The sequence below is a fragment of the Schistosoma mansoni genome, chromosome W (genome assembly GCF_000237925.1).
Source record: "Schistosoma mansoni strain Puerto Rico chromosome W, complete genome".
Taxonomy (NCBI): Eukaryota; Metazoa; Platyhelminthes; class Trematoda; order Strigeidida; family Schistosomatidae; genus Schistosoma; species Schistosoma mansoni.
Window position 1 is genome coordinate 48555633 of NC_031502.1, and position 13719 is coordinate 48569351.

Consider the following 13719-nt stretch of genomic DNA (forward strand, 5'->3'; position numbering starts at 1 on the left):
TTCGCTTTCAGGTTTTCACTGGTAGTTTAGCTTAGATCAACTCATGAATTCAACTGTGAAAACGTTCATTATAATTTCAAAGCATAAAACTAACTCACGCTTTCAACTATAATAAATACTAAATCTCCACAAAACCCCTTCTATAATTAATATAATCATATGCTCACTAGTGACTTCGAGAAGTATATCTAGGAGCTCTAGTGAGAAGCAGTGACCAGTGGAGTTCAAAACCACGTCTGTTGTGAGATAGGAACTCACTGAAGACAATTGGTGAATGGTTGCTCAACTTCGTGGATCAGTTGAAGTTAGACATTAACACCGTTGGACGCCAGCTCAGTGGTCTATCGGTTAAGGGCTTCGGCTCGGGACTGGTAGGTCCTGGGTTCGAATCTCGCTCGCGAGAGCGGGTTCGTGGATGCGCACTGCTGAGGAGTCCCATAATAGGACGAAACGGCCGTCCAGTGTTTCCAGGTTTTCCATGGTGGTCTAGCTTCAATTGACTCACGCTTTCAACTATAATAAATACTAAATCTCCACAAAACCCCTTCTATAACTTTCTAATTGTCCAAGAATTATACCATAATGTGAATTAATATTTGTATTAACCTGTTCATGCTTAATATACTTGAAAGTATTATTTCTCGTTTCGATCCAAAGCCCTTATAATGCTTGGTTGACCAGACTCAATTAGTTGTCTTTTTGGCTCTGTGTTTATCCACTGCGGTTGACGATACCACTACTAATTCAGTTTCCTTTCCAGGTAGAAATGTCCTTCCATAGTGTGGGTAACTGGGAAGTGATAACTACTCACGTATATCTAACAACACTTGAGGCCACTTCGTTCACCATCATATCCCTAGACACCTTAATATTTCTTCTATCCGTACCCTCAACCTCTCTTCTATGGTTTCATCTTTTTCTCTACTCACAGTTAATACTAATGATGTGAGTTCCAGAAATGTCATTCCTAGTCGATTAGAACGCCGCTCCAAGTTATTTATTGGAGTATTCAATGCTTAAATCTTATGTCAAATTGGACAACAGTCATCATTACCTGGAACTGTAGAACCTCACATGCTGGATCTCTGGAGCCTGCACATGGGTCCCAAGTGTAACCATTCACCTGACCTCGCCTAGACCAAAGCAACTTACTTTTTGTGTAACTGGAGACGACTGTTACTTCTTATGGCTTTGCTGGCGTAGGTATAACACTAAGATCAAAAGTAGGACAGACTCTCCTGAGGTTTGGAAAGGTAGAAACACAGGGTGGTGTTTCCCCGTCATTTTTCTCAATCTCTTAGTGACTGGTTAAGATGAAGGGAAATATAGGTTATACAGAAAGTTTTTTCGGTCTTCAAGCGGTCAGACGTAATTGTGACAGGTGATTTTAGTGCGTTAATAGTCTAAATCAAGTTGAAATTCACTTAGCCACTAGTCATGATCGAATAAATGGTAGCTGAACTCATCAGTACTACACAGATCGATGAAAGTCTTGGATGGAACTCAATCCAATTAGAGTACACGGAGACTTAGTATCTTTAAATTTCCGAATAACACGATTACGTTGTCATTAGTTTTAAGGCATTGTTTTGAATATTTCCTTATTTATAAGTAAGCTGGGAAAGATAAACACTAGTTAACCCGATAAACAGTTGAAAAATTATGGACAATAATGTTTGTATGTCTAGACAAGAAAATTAACTCTAAGAATAATATTTTGTTTTTCCCAATTGTTATTCTCTTTGTTTACTGTTGTTCATCTTCCAACAAATGCTTTGACTCTTTTAAATATCTACAATAATGTACATTGAATAACTGGTCAGTAAACAGTTAGTTGTATTTAAATTTTACAATCACGTTACTTGTTTATGTAGCAAGATATTTTACCGTTGAAAAGATTGTGAAAATAAAGGGACTAGGTCATGGCGAACTTGCAAAATAATAGTAATGGCAATAATAATTTTATATTCATTATTTTCGCAATATTTATCTCTATACTTTCCGTACATATTCAGTTGAACTTAAAGTTACATTTTTTCTTAAAGGGAATATTATGTATAAATAAGCGACAAATGTAAGTGGTATAAATAGTTATTCACCGATGGTTATGACTAAAGGTCTGTGACATTATCGTTAGTTTATGGGTGTTGGAAATGTAGATAATTTAGCCGTAACTCAATGAAGTGAATATAACTCGCTCACTGAGATTCCTAAAAGTTTTGCTTTCATCCCTTGTAGCAGACAAAATGTGCTGACTATTGAGAAGCTGCAAGAAAGTAAGTCCAGTACTTGTGAGATTTAAATATTTCGGCTTAAACACTCGACTTAATTGTTTCCCATTGTTTACAATAAAGAACGAGGTGAGACTAAAAGTATTGATTTACACATTTACTGTGATAAGAAAGAATCTCACTTCTTTTGAATATTTTGAACTGTTTTATTGATCAATCAATGCTTAATTACATTCTATATTACAAAACGTAATATACAATCACCCGATTGCTTTCTAATTACAAATTCTGATATTAATCAACATATACTCACTAGTGACTGGCTTCAAGAGGTATTTCCCGAAGTTCTAATGAGAAGCAGTGACCAGTGGAGTTCAACCAGGTCTGTTGTGAGATAGTAACTCACAGAAGACAATGGTGGATGTGTCGCTCAATTTCGTGGATCGGTTGAAGTTAGAAATTAACACCGTTGGATGCCGGCTCAGTGGTCTAGATGTTAAGCGCTCGCGTTCGAGACTGATAGGTCCTGGGTTCGAATCTCGCCTGCGTGTGGGATCGTGGATGTGCACTGCTGAGGAGTCCCACAATAGGATGAAACAGCCATCCAGTGTTTCCAGGTTTTCCATGGTGTTCTAGCTTCAATTAACTCATGATCTCAACTATTAAAAGTACAAATTTTTATATTTTACAATTTCATAATTGTAATCACATTCTATCATATACGCTCATACATTGTAAATTCTCACATACTATTTTATATTTGTTTTTCTAATAATTATCTATCTATCAATACAAGCAGAAATGAAATGCTACATTTTACACATTTGTTATTTCAAGTACTATTAATCACTTGTTTTGTTTGCATAAAATCACAAGTAATAAATTTTGAAGAACCAATTTTAAAATTGAAGGAGAGCAAAAAACATCGATCATAATAGATTGTTATTGATTATACGTTATTCGAAAAAAATGACAACGATTAAAATGGAAAAAATTCAAACTTCACCCCATCGCACAAGCAAATGGCTATCAGGACTCAGTGGCCGAGTGGATAACGCGATGGCGTTTGAAGCGAGGGTACTGGGTTCGAGTCCCAGAATGAACATCAACTCTGAGATGCAGGTACATCCAGCTGACGAGTTCAAAATAGGACGAAACGCACATCCTGGATTCCACTGCTAGCCACTATCCATCTTTGCTTACAATGCAAACTGTTGTTTACAATTTTTTTTGTAGTAAACAAGAATTCCATGTTTGAGATGATGGAGAAGATTTGTAGATCAGGTGGATGATTTTGAGGGAGTTCATGAAATTCATGAAATTTCTTAGTGGCTAGCAATGGATTATAGAGCGTGCGTTTTGTTCTATTTGGGACTTGTCTGATGAATGAACCTACAACCCATAGTCGATGTTCACTCTCAGGACTCGAACTCAGTACTGTTCTCTTCAACTACCGAGTCCAGGTAGTTTTTGGCTTGTGCAATGAAGTGAATTTTAATTCACATATATTGGTTGCTTAAATTATCCCACTGATGTTTAAGACGGGATCCCAATGCTAACCATTATCCATCTCTACTTAAAATGTTTGTGATTTAATGACAACATCGAGGCGATCCGCACAGGATACACATATACCAAAATAGACTGATCAGTTACAATATTAAAACATTAATGGAAAAAACCAATCAACCACTATATATGAACTTTATAGTGTTTGAGAGTGGTTTTTTACAGAATCCTCCAGAAGCTGAATATTAATGAAGCACTTATGACAGCTATGAAAATAAACCACTGAAATTTACAGTTAAATAGTTATCTGTGGTGATAATTATTATTTGGTATTGAAGAGCGAGTTTAATAAAAGTGAAAAGCGACCAATGTTCAGTCATTTGTTTGTCAGTTCATGGTGTCAACTATGAAAAATTCGCGATTCTCTACAAACATCTCATTAAAATAGTAATCATTTGCTCATTAATAACTAATTATGAAAGGTAATTCTCGAAGTTCTGGTGAAAAGTCCGGATCAGTGGAGTATAGTTATATTGGATGTGAAGCGTTGAAAAGTAGTTCCACAATATCGCGAACTAGTTGAAATCATTAATGTAAACCAGGAATGTAAACATCATGCTATGAGATCTGAATACCACCTGATGTGGCTGGACACTGTTTAAGATTCTCATACTAGCATTTAATAGCTATCCACAACTTCCTGGTATCTAATAATTGTTAAACTAAGGTCACTTCGTTATATAAACTATGAAACATTGGACTGTTCAAATCCACTGATCAGTTGTTTTGGACAAATTTAATACTTCTCAGAATCTGGGTTTGGTTTCGATGCGTTTCCGTGAATACAGATTGCTAAAGCGTTCAAAAACCCAATAAACAACTATCCAATACTGTCCACAACACGAAGTAATGGTACAAGTAATGATTTACTCACCACAAAAAAATACCATGACAACACTAGATGAAAATGCACTCATTTATGTATTGATCTGTACACACATTTGATCATTAATCAGGGAAAGGTCACATATATGATAAATACTCATATTTATTACAAATTACATGCTGAATATCATGCTGACACATAGTTCACGTTGATTTAATCTAAAAATATCAAATCTTGAATAAAACACCACACTGTAAATAGAGCAAATGTTACACTGAGTAATCATCATATTGAATAAGAATAAGAGATAATGCTGAACAAGAGTAAAATAATGTAATTTCGCCTTTTCGTCCTTACTTACTTACTAACTCCTGTTACTCCTTGTGAAGGAGCATAGGCCGTCCACCAGCATTCTCCATCGCACTGTCTTGGGTAATCCTTTCCTTTTTTCAGTAAGGTTCTTTTCGACAGGATGGGGTTACTGACCCCATGCCTAACCCTACTCTTTTACCTGGACTTGAGACCAGCGGTAACCCTAGAAGAGCTACAGGCGAGGTTTCCTTCTCATCTAATCATATCAACTATTCACTTTGTGTTTATTTAAAGTATGTTGGGTATTATATAATGCATTTATTTAGTTCATCCTTTTATTTACTGTCATATCTATCTATCTATCTATCTATCTATCTATCTATATTCCTTTATAACCGTGATTAGATACCATTTACATTTAAATGAATCGTACCCTTACGTCATTTTTAGTGTGTGGTGTGTGCGATAAGTAAAACATTGTATACCGTTAGTTCCTGGCTCAGTGGTTTAGTTTCAGTGAGTGGGTTCGTGGATACTCACTTCTGAGGAGTCCAATACCAAGACAAAACAGCCATCCACTGCTTCTACGTCTTTATTGGTGGTCTTAGATGTATTCGCAATATCAATGAAACTCAACGATCATCACAATCCTATACTTAGAATTTAGTTTACTTTAATGAAATGGATACTAAATATACTTGCACTTGACTATATTGGAGAATAAAAAGGGAGAAAAGTTGTAAGTAATATAGATAAATGCTGTATGTTTAGTTGAATAGAACTAGTCAACTACCTAGAAGACTTCAAATATCCATACGCAACATATTCATTATGATGTTAAAAGGTTGGTCACTAGACAGTGGAATAGCATTTAAATTCAGATGAAATCTATAGTATTCGTTTAGTAAGTTTCAAAGAAATTAAGCCGAAGGGATATCGAGTAATGAATTATCGATTAAGGAACTGAAACAATTCAAAGGTAACTGTTAAGCTACATCGTCGAGTAAATAAACAAAATAATCATTATTATGTAACATGTTAATGTTAATACAAAGAGTAACAATTTCATGGCTAAATTAGGCTTACAGAAATTATTACAGTAATCTGTATTATAGAATAAATGGAATTGTGGTATTACGATAAAATTGATTTGATACATAGTGAAATAACCTGATTGATTCAACTAACTAGTTGTTGACACGGCGCCAATCTCCAACTTACGCTGTATATTCGTATTTATGGTTATATGAAAGATATATGTCTATAGAAGTATAGAAAAGATGACATCATTAATCTATTCGAGGCTAAATATCAAATGAGGAGTAAGGAATGCACAGCTTAAGGAAATGATTTTGTCAAAAAGAAAATTTTCTTTGCTGAATTCTTTTTATTCTTATTCAATGACACAATGGGTTATTTTAATAATCTCCAACTCTTATCTGAACAAAATACAAATGATAAGAAAAATATGTATGTAAAATATCAGACAAAGATAATATGGTTTATAATTAGTAAGAAATGATTAATCAAGGACAAACACCAAGGTCATAAAACAACCAATCGGCATTCAGTTTCGCTTATCATTTCAAAACAAATAACTAATTAATAACAAAAACAGTGATTAACAACAAAGCAAATAGATTTAAGTCAATAACTATAAACATACTTAAAATAGTTTGTGTTTAGAATGGCTCAGTGTTTTATAACAAGGATCATTATTAATAATCCTTGATTATATTTTATGGTCAAGTAATTTTTATGGTTACTTTTTCAAGGTCACGTAGACACAATTTGGTATGGTTGTATTGGTCCATGTATTCGTTGCCAATTCTTGTCTACCACTGATGCTGTTGATGAAATTAGAAGTTCAGATGTATCCATTTGTTGGATAACCTTATTTCATCGTGGTTGATTATGACCGTTTTTCTGAAGAATGTTGAACGAAACAATGAGAAGTAAAAAAAGCGTTTCCTTATATTAATAAATGTCAAGTACTATTAGCTATTCAGTGTAACAGTTATTCAGTTGTGATAGAATATTTTGGTCAATACAGTTGTTACCGTTTCAGTTCTCGTTGTTGATGTATGAATTCAAACCTATGGGGAAGAATCAGTTCCCTAAAGATTATAGTAACTGTCTAAACTATATTCCTGAATAATTTCTTTTTAAGTTTCCCTCCCTAAAATCCAAGTAAATAACGTTTTCTTATATATCCGACGAGCAGGTTTGGTAATTCCTTGTTCGATATTTACTGAAATACCCAATGATGATCAATGAGTTATCTGTTCTCATTAGCATTAACATCTACCGTCTTTGATATTTTACGGAGCCATCCAGTTGCTTCTAATTTCCCGTTAATCGTTCACGTTTTTATGCTAGTAGAACTAAGCGCCACCTTTAAGCTAAACAAAAAGTATTTTGTAGTGGAGATTTTAACCTTCCATCAAATACTTACGTAACTTATTGCCGTAGTTGTAAATTTTCTAATATTAGGTGAAAGAATATATTGCAGTGAACGAGAACACAAGTGCGGACAATCCAATGTATTTGAACACAAAATTACAAAATCTCTTAGTAAAATCTGAAAATTATATAGTAAATACTTCATTTGCAAAATGTTAATCAATTGTCTCAATCTTGTCTGTTCCTTTGCAAATGTCATTCAATCGTCTCAAGGTCTTTGTTCATTCACTTGCATCTCAATCGCTTTCTGTTCCCGCTCGTTTCTTCTCGACCTTCCGCTGCCAGACATTCTATTCCTGACTAGCGTTATATACTACTTATGTCGATCTAAGTAGCACACACCACAATTTGTTCCTTTCATAGTGTATGATCTTTTAGTGGCCCTATATTTGACTCCAGTTAGATCGGGCGAATGATCGTTATCTAATGGTTGTTGTCGAAATATACATCTCAGCTACCCTCATATATTATTATCAACTTAACTCGTGTTAGTGAATAACGGAATTAAATAAGTCAAATACGAGAACGAATTTCGAATACGTGTATTTCATAAAATCCTTGATCCAGACAAACAAGCGGGAAAACTAAGTGAAGGGGAGAGAGCGAAGCAAAATGACGCGCAGTGGAGAAAACGTGTGAGCCAACTCGATTTAATCAAGCGTGTCTCGATATTTATAGTCGGACAAAAATAAGCTACAGACATGTAATGAGTAGGATAAGATGTACACACACAAACGTTTACATAAAAACGGACAAGGTTGATAAATTACTTACTTACTTACGCCTGTTACTCACAATGGAGCATAGGCCGCCGACCAGCTTTCTCCAACCCACTCACTCTGTCCTGGGCCTTCTTTTCTAGTTCTATCCAGTTCTTGTTCATTCTTCTCATATCTGTCTCTATTTCTCGGCGTAATGTGTTCTTTGGTCTTCCTCTTCTCCTTTGACTTTCAGGATTCCATGTGAGAGCTTGCCTTGTGACGCAGTTGGGTGATTTCCTCAATGTGTATCCTATCCACTTCCAGCGCTTCTTCCTGATTTCTTCCTCCGCCGAATGGAATCTGGTTGATAAGCAAATAATTAAAAAGGTTAAAATGTGATTCAAGAAGAATTACTTTGTATCAAATATCACTAAGTAAATTACAAAATATTCTGTCATCAGTGTCATCACCGTCATCATTAGTACATATTTTTGGATAAACGATAATAATAATAATAACCATGATTTCATTAATCTTATGATCCGTTATTAATAGTACCATTAGTATCTGTTTTGGCTTTAAATGTTTAAACTTTTTTATAAATTACATCTCGTAGTTCATTAAAGGAACATGTAGCTTTACAACTGCACAAGTCTCGTCAATTTGTCACTAGTTTAATCAGTTTTTAGAAAAAGTTGAGTTTAATGTATATCAATTTGAAATAAATCAATATATATGTATATTATTAATTCTACAAAATGAAGTCTCGCGAGGTGGGATCTTGAATGCGCACTGCTGAGGAGTCCCATAATAGGACGAAACGGCCATCCAATGCTTCCAGGTTTTCCATGGTGGTCTAGCTTCAATTGACTCATGATCTTAACTATAGAAATATTATTGTTGTTATTAAGTTTCTTAGTGTAATATTGTAATCTTTTCAATTGCTACTTACTTCCCTTTATTACGTTTATAGAAAATCGATTATTTTTTCTGTGTATGATTATTTATTTTTTCTTTGAAAAAAAAGGAATGCGTATTTACTAATGGAGACATGTGTATACAAACATGTATTTCATGTATATTTATTAAAACCAATTAGCCTACAAATAGTACAATGCACTAATATTCAACTATTTACCAAACAAGATTGTTAAAATTATTAATATTAGTAACAGGGATTTTAAATCTGACTATTAAAGTCACGTGAATGTACTTCAAATTATTTCTTTGTGTTTATTATGGATTTGAAAGTTGTTGAAATAAACAAGATTTCAAAACGTTCATACCGGATTATAGTAATCGTTATTTTCACAGTTATTTTAGGAGGATATATATATATATATATATATATATATATATATAGATAGATAGATAGATAGATAGATAGTTAGATAAATAAATAGATAGATAAAAATACTCTCACATGGCCAAGGTATGCAGCCTCTTCCAGGGAAGTCCTACTCATTGCCTCTGGTGGCGGGTGTGTTGTTTACGAAATTGAGAGGACGAAAAGCGAATGTCCGGCGCTTTATTCGGGTTGGTGAATATGGAGGGTTCACATAATCAAGTTGGAAAAACCTGATTCCAAACCAATGGTGTACATGAGTTCCAGGATCCTAAGGGAACCAATGGTGTATGTATCAATTATTAGTCACTGGTTACCATGGGACTGCATCTTCTGACGTCGCTCCATTGCCTTGTGGATCGGACCTTTAGGTCGAAGGCTCGGTGTGTGGCCCCCTAAGAAAACCACCAGCTTAGGTCTGAGCACCCGAGCAGTATATCGACCCTCAAACAAATCTAATGAGATGACAATTACTGAACGAAATAATACGCTCGCTTCAAATAGAATTCAGACAATTCATATTCACTTGGTAACACTCATTACTATTATTACTACTATTATCATTTTTTATACTACATCACTTATCTTCCTCTATTCCCACTTCATGTACTCCCATTTATCAATTTATGCAGCAGCTCGCCCATGGTGGAAACTCGGTTCTTTCTAAACGATCTTCAGTCACTGTCTAGTCGAAAGTGAATGCTTACACCGAATACATATACTAAACCAGTCTTTCTGAAACCACGTACACTATTCAAACTGGCTTCCTTCAACGTTCGCACGCTAATGCAGATCGGACAACAGATGGGGCTGGCTATGTCTTTAGAAGGTCTTAATGTTGATGTTTGTTGTCTATCCGAGACCCGTATTCAAGACTCTAGTGAAGTACTACAAATTCGTTCTCCATCTGTCGCTTCGAAAAGTTTGTTTCACGTGCGTGATATCTTCGTCTGGTCTTGTTGGCATTGGTGTCGCACCAAGTGCTAGAGCTGAGGCAGCACTAATCGATTGGATCCCCATTAACAGTCGATTATGTGCTGTCAGATTAGGAAGTTTTATCAAAGTGAGAAGAAATCGGCGTGAGAAACGATGTCTTATTGTCATCTCCGTCTATGCCCCGACAGATTGCAACCCGGATGCAATCAAGGATGAATTCTACCACCAATTAACTGTTCTTCTCCAGAAAGTGCGTTCGACAGATATTGTAGCACTAGCCGGAGACTCGAATGCATAGGTCGGGCGTCTAGGCACAGAAGAGAGTCGTTTAGGTGGCCGATGGGGATTTGTTGGTCGCAGGACAGATAACGGGGACCGTCTACTGCAACTGTGCACAGACTACAACCTGTTTCTGGCTACCACTAACTTCCGGCACAGTCATCTCCGATGTGCCACCTGGCGTCTTCTCTCTGTATCTCAAGCCTGGACTCAGATTGAACCGAGCTAGCTTCTAGGCTAGCTACCATTACACTGAAAAGTATAGATGAGCATTGGTTGCAACTGCATGACGCCATAGGTACGGTATGCGCTTTGCACCTTCGAAGTGCAAAGTACTTCTAAAAGACTGGTAGGATTCTAATCGTGTACTCACTCTGGATGGTGAGCAGAATGAAGTAGTTGAGAAGTTCGTATATCTAGGTAGCTGCATAAGTACTGGTGGTGACGTGAGTGATGAGATCGATTCAGGTATAGTGAAAGCCAGAGCGGCTTATGCCAATCTGGGCCATCTTTGGCGCCTTCGTGAAGGTAGTCTGGCTGTAAAAGGTCGGATCTACAACGCGTCGGTGAGATCAGTTTTGCTCTATGCTTGTGAAACCTAGCCTCTTCGAGTCGAGGATGTTAGACGACTCTCTGTGTTTGACCATTGTTGTCTCCGAAGGATTGCTGATATACAGTGGTAACACCATGTTAGTAATGCAGAGGTTCGGCATCTCGTGTCCGGGTACAGAGACGATAATCCAATTAGTGTCACCATCTTGAAACATCGACTTCGGTTGCTTGGACATGTTCTACGAATGTCGTCCCAGAGGACTCCTCGTCGTGCATTATTTACCGACTCTGGGACTGGTTGGAAAAAGCGGAGAGGTGGTCAGTGTATGACATGGTGTCGTGGTATGAAAGAAAGCTGCAAAGGGCTAGCTTCTGTTGGTCCGTCACGACTCCCTGGCTGGGGTCCGAGAGATGGTACAACACAGTGGCTAGAGACGTTATGAGATACGGCTCAGAATCGAAGCAAGTGGCGATCCTGTTTTAACCTTCTTTTACTTTCTTTATAAAGAGTGGTTGTACATTTCTGTTTCCCTCACTATTATTCTTATTATTACACTAACATACTCTAATCTGTGGTTGTCATTGTTCTCTTTTTTTCTTGTACCCACCTTACCTTCTTTTCCTCTTCTCATTCTCATAGTTTTGTGTGGCGCATATACATTGGTGCCCCTTTGTCCCAATATTTATGTGTTCAAATAAATTAATAAATGAATTTTATAGTTGAATTCATGGGTCAATTAAAGCTAGACCACCATGGAAAACCTGGAAGCACTAGACGGTCCTTCCGTCCTATTGTGCGACTCTTCAGCACTGCACATCCACGATTCCGCCTTGCGAGATTCAATAGATGGATAATTCATCTTTTCACTTAAATCAGTCTACCAGTGTTATAATTATCCCATCATACGGTGTTGCAATACAGAAGTTTGCTTTTTAATCATTTATTTTTATTTTTAAACAGGGCAAAAGAAGTTTTATTTATAGTAGTCTAATTTGCATATGCTTCTAGATGTTTTACAAAGATAAATTGCAATATTTTCACATTTTTGGCAGCCTATTTTACAATATTGAGCAAGTTGATATTTATCATAATACTTTGCCAATAAGTCGATTTTACTCAATAAACCTGTGTATTATAGCTTTTCTTACGATGTAACGAAGGATGTCATTATGTAAAATTCTTACCAACGTACATCAAATGAAGAATATATATAACTTCTATAAGATACATTTGTGTTAAGCTCATTAAAATGCAAAACATTCATTCGACTGGCCGAATCCCCTTGGCCAATATAAGCGTAACTAATTTTAAAATACAGATAGTCTTCAAATAAACATCGTTGTTAAATACTTTTGTTATGTTAATCGATATTTCATACATTCAATTAATGATAAAGTCACACATATAAGCATATTGATTAGTATATACAATGTTTGGAATCAGTTATGTAATGTTACAAATTTGTTGTAAACTAACAGAAACAAGAAAAGAAAATGGGAAAATAAAGGGACGAGGTATTAGTATGTTATTTGTTAATTTGTATCATATGTTGGATAATATACATCTAAAATTAATGTCCATTGGAGAACTATTATAAATTTAAAAAAACATCAAGCAGCTACTTTGTCCTAAGTTTCAAATTATTCAACAATATACATTTACAACACTATACAGGGTGAAGAAGTCATTTATAGTGCTTCCAGGTTTCACATCGAACATAATGGTACCATCTACTTCGATCAATCAATATCTAATAAGTTTATTTATCATAGTTTGTGGTATACTTACAAACAGATAGTCGAAAATTTGAGTTGGTTCTGTTTGAGACAATAAATGACATGATCATAGGTCAATAAGGTTAGATGAGCTTTTAAACAGTATAAATATAATTATTCGATGAATATAAAGAGGAGAGTATATGTTAGCATGGCCACTTGAAAGCACTTTTCGAGATATTGATTCCTACGTCCTAATAACCAACTTTCATCACAAATATACATTACGTTAGTGTAATATAATTTAAATAACACTCTCATATCAAATTAACATTTTTAAGACATTCATGAAATAAATAAAAGGTCATACTTAATACATTAGAACATAAAGACAAAGAAGATAATAGGGGAAAAACAATCTACTAATGACATGAAAATAAATAATAAATTCAAATCAATATATATTACCAGGGTAGAATCAATTTAAGAACAATTTATGCTTGCACATACAATAGGGGTTTGTACTTGAATTAAACTTACCCTGGTTATATTGATTTTTTTTCTCCAGCTTTTACCGTCCATACTGATATGATGAATGTTTGGTTTCCTTAATATTCTTTATTTCTCTAGTTTAGTTGCTTTGTTTTTCATGTAACTATCTAAATGGGCTTCATCTAAGATCACGTTTTTGTTCGAAAATGTATAAAAAGATTTTATAATGTAAAGTTTTGATAATGTTCATCTCATTAAATGAATAAAATTTATTAAATAGTTTCTTAAATTAATGGA

General features: G+C 35.3%; 1 non-coding gene across 1 annotated transcript; it reads left to right on the forward strand.

The window, feature by feature from the left end:
• The first annotated feature begins 3268 nt into the window (after positions 1-3268).
• On the forward strand, positions 3269-3334 carry Smp_tRNA_01078_Gln_TTG.1.1. Its single transcript has one exon. It is a non-coding gene (tRNA).
• The last annotated feature ends 10385 nt before the right edge of the window (positions 3335-13719 follow it).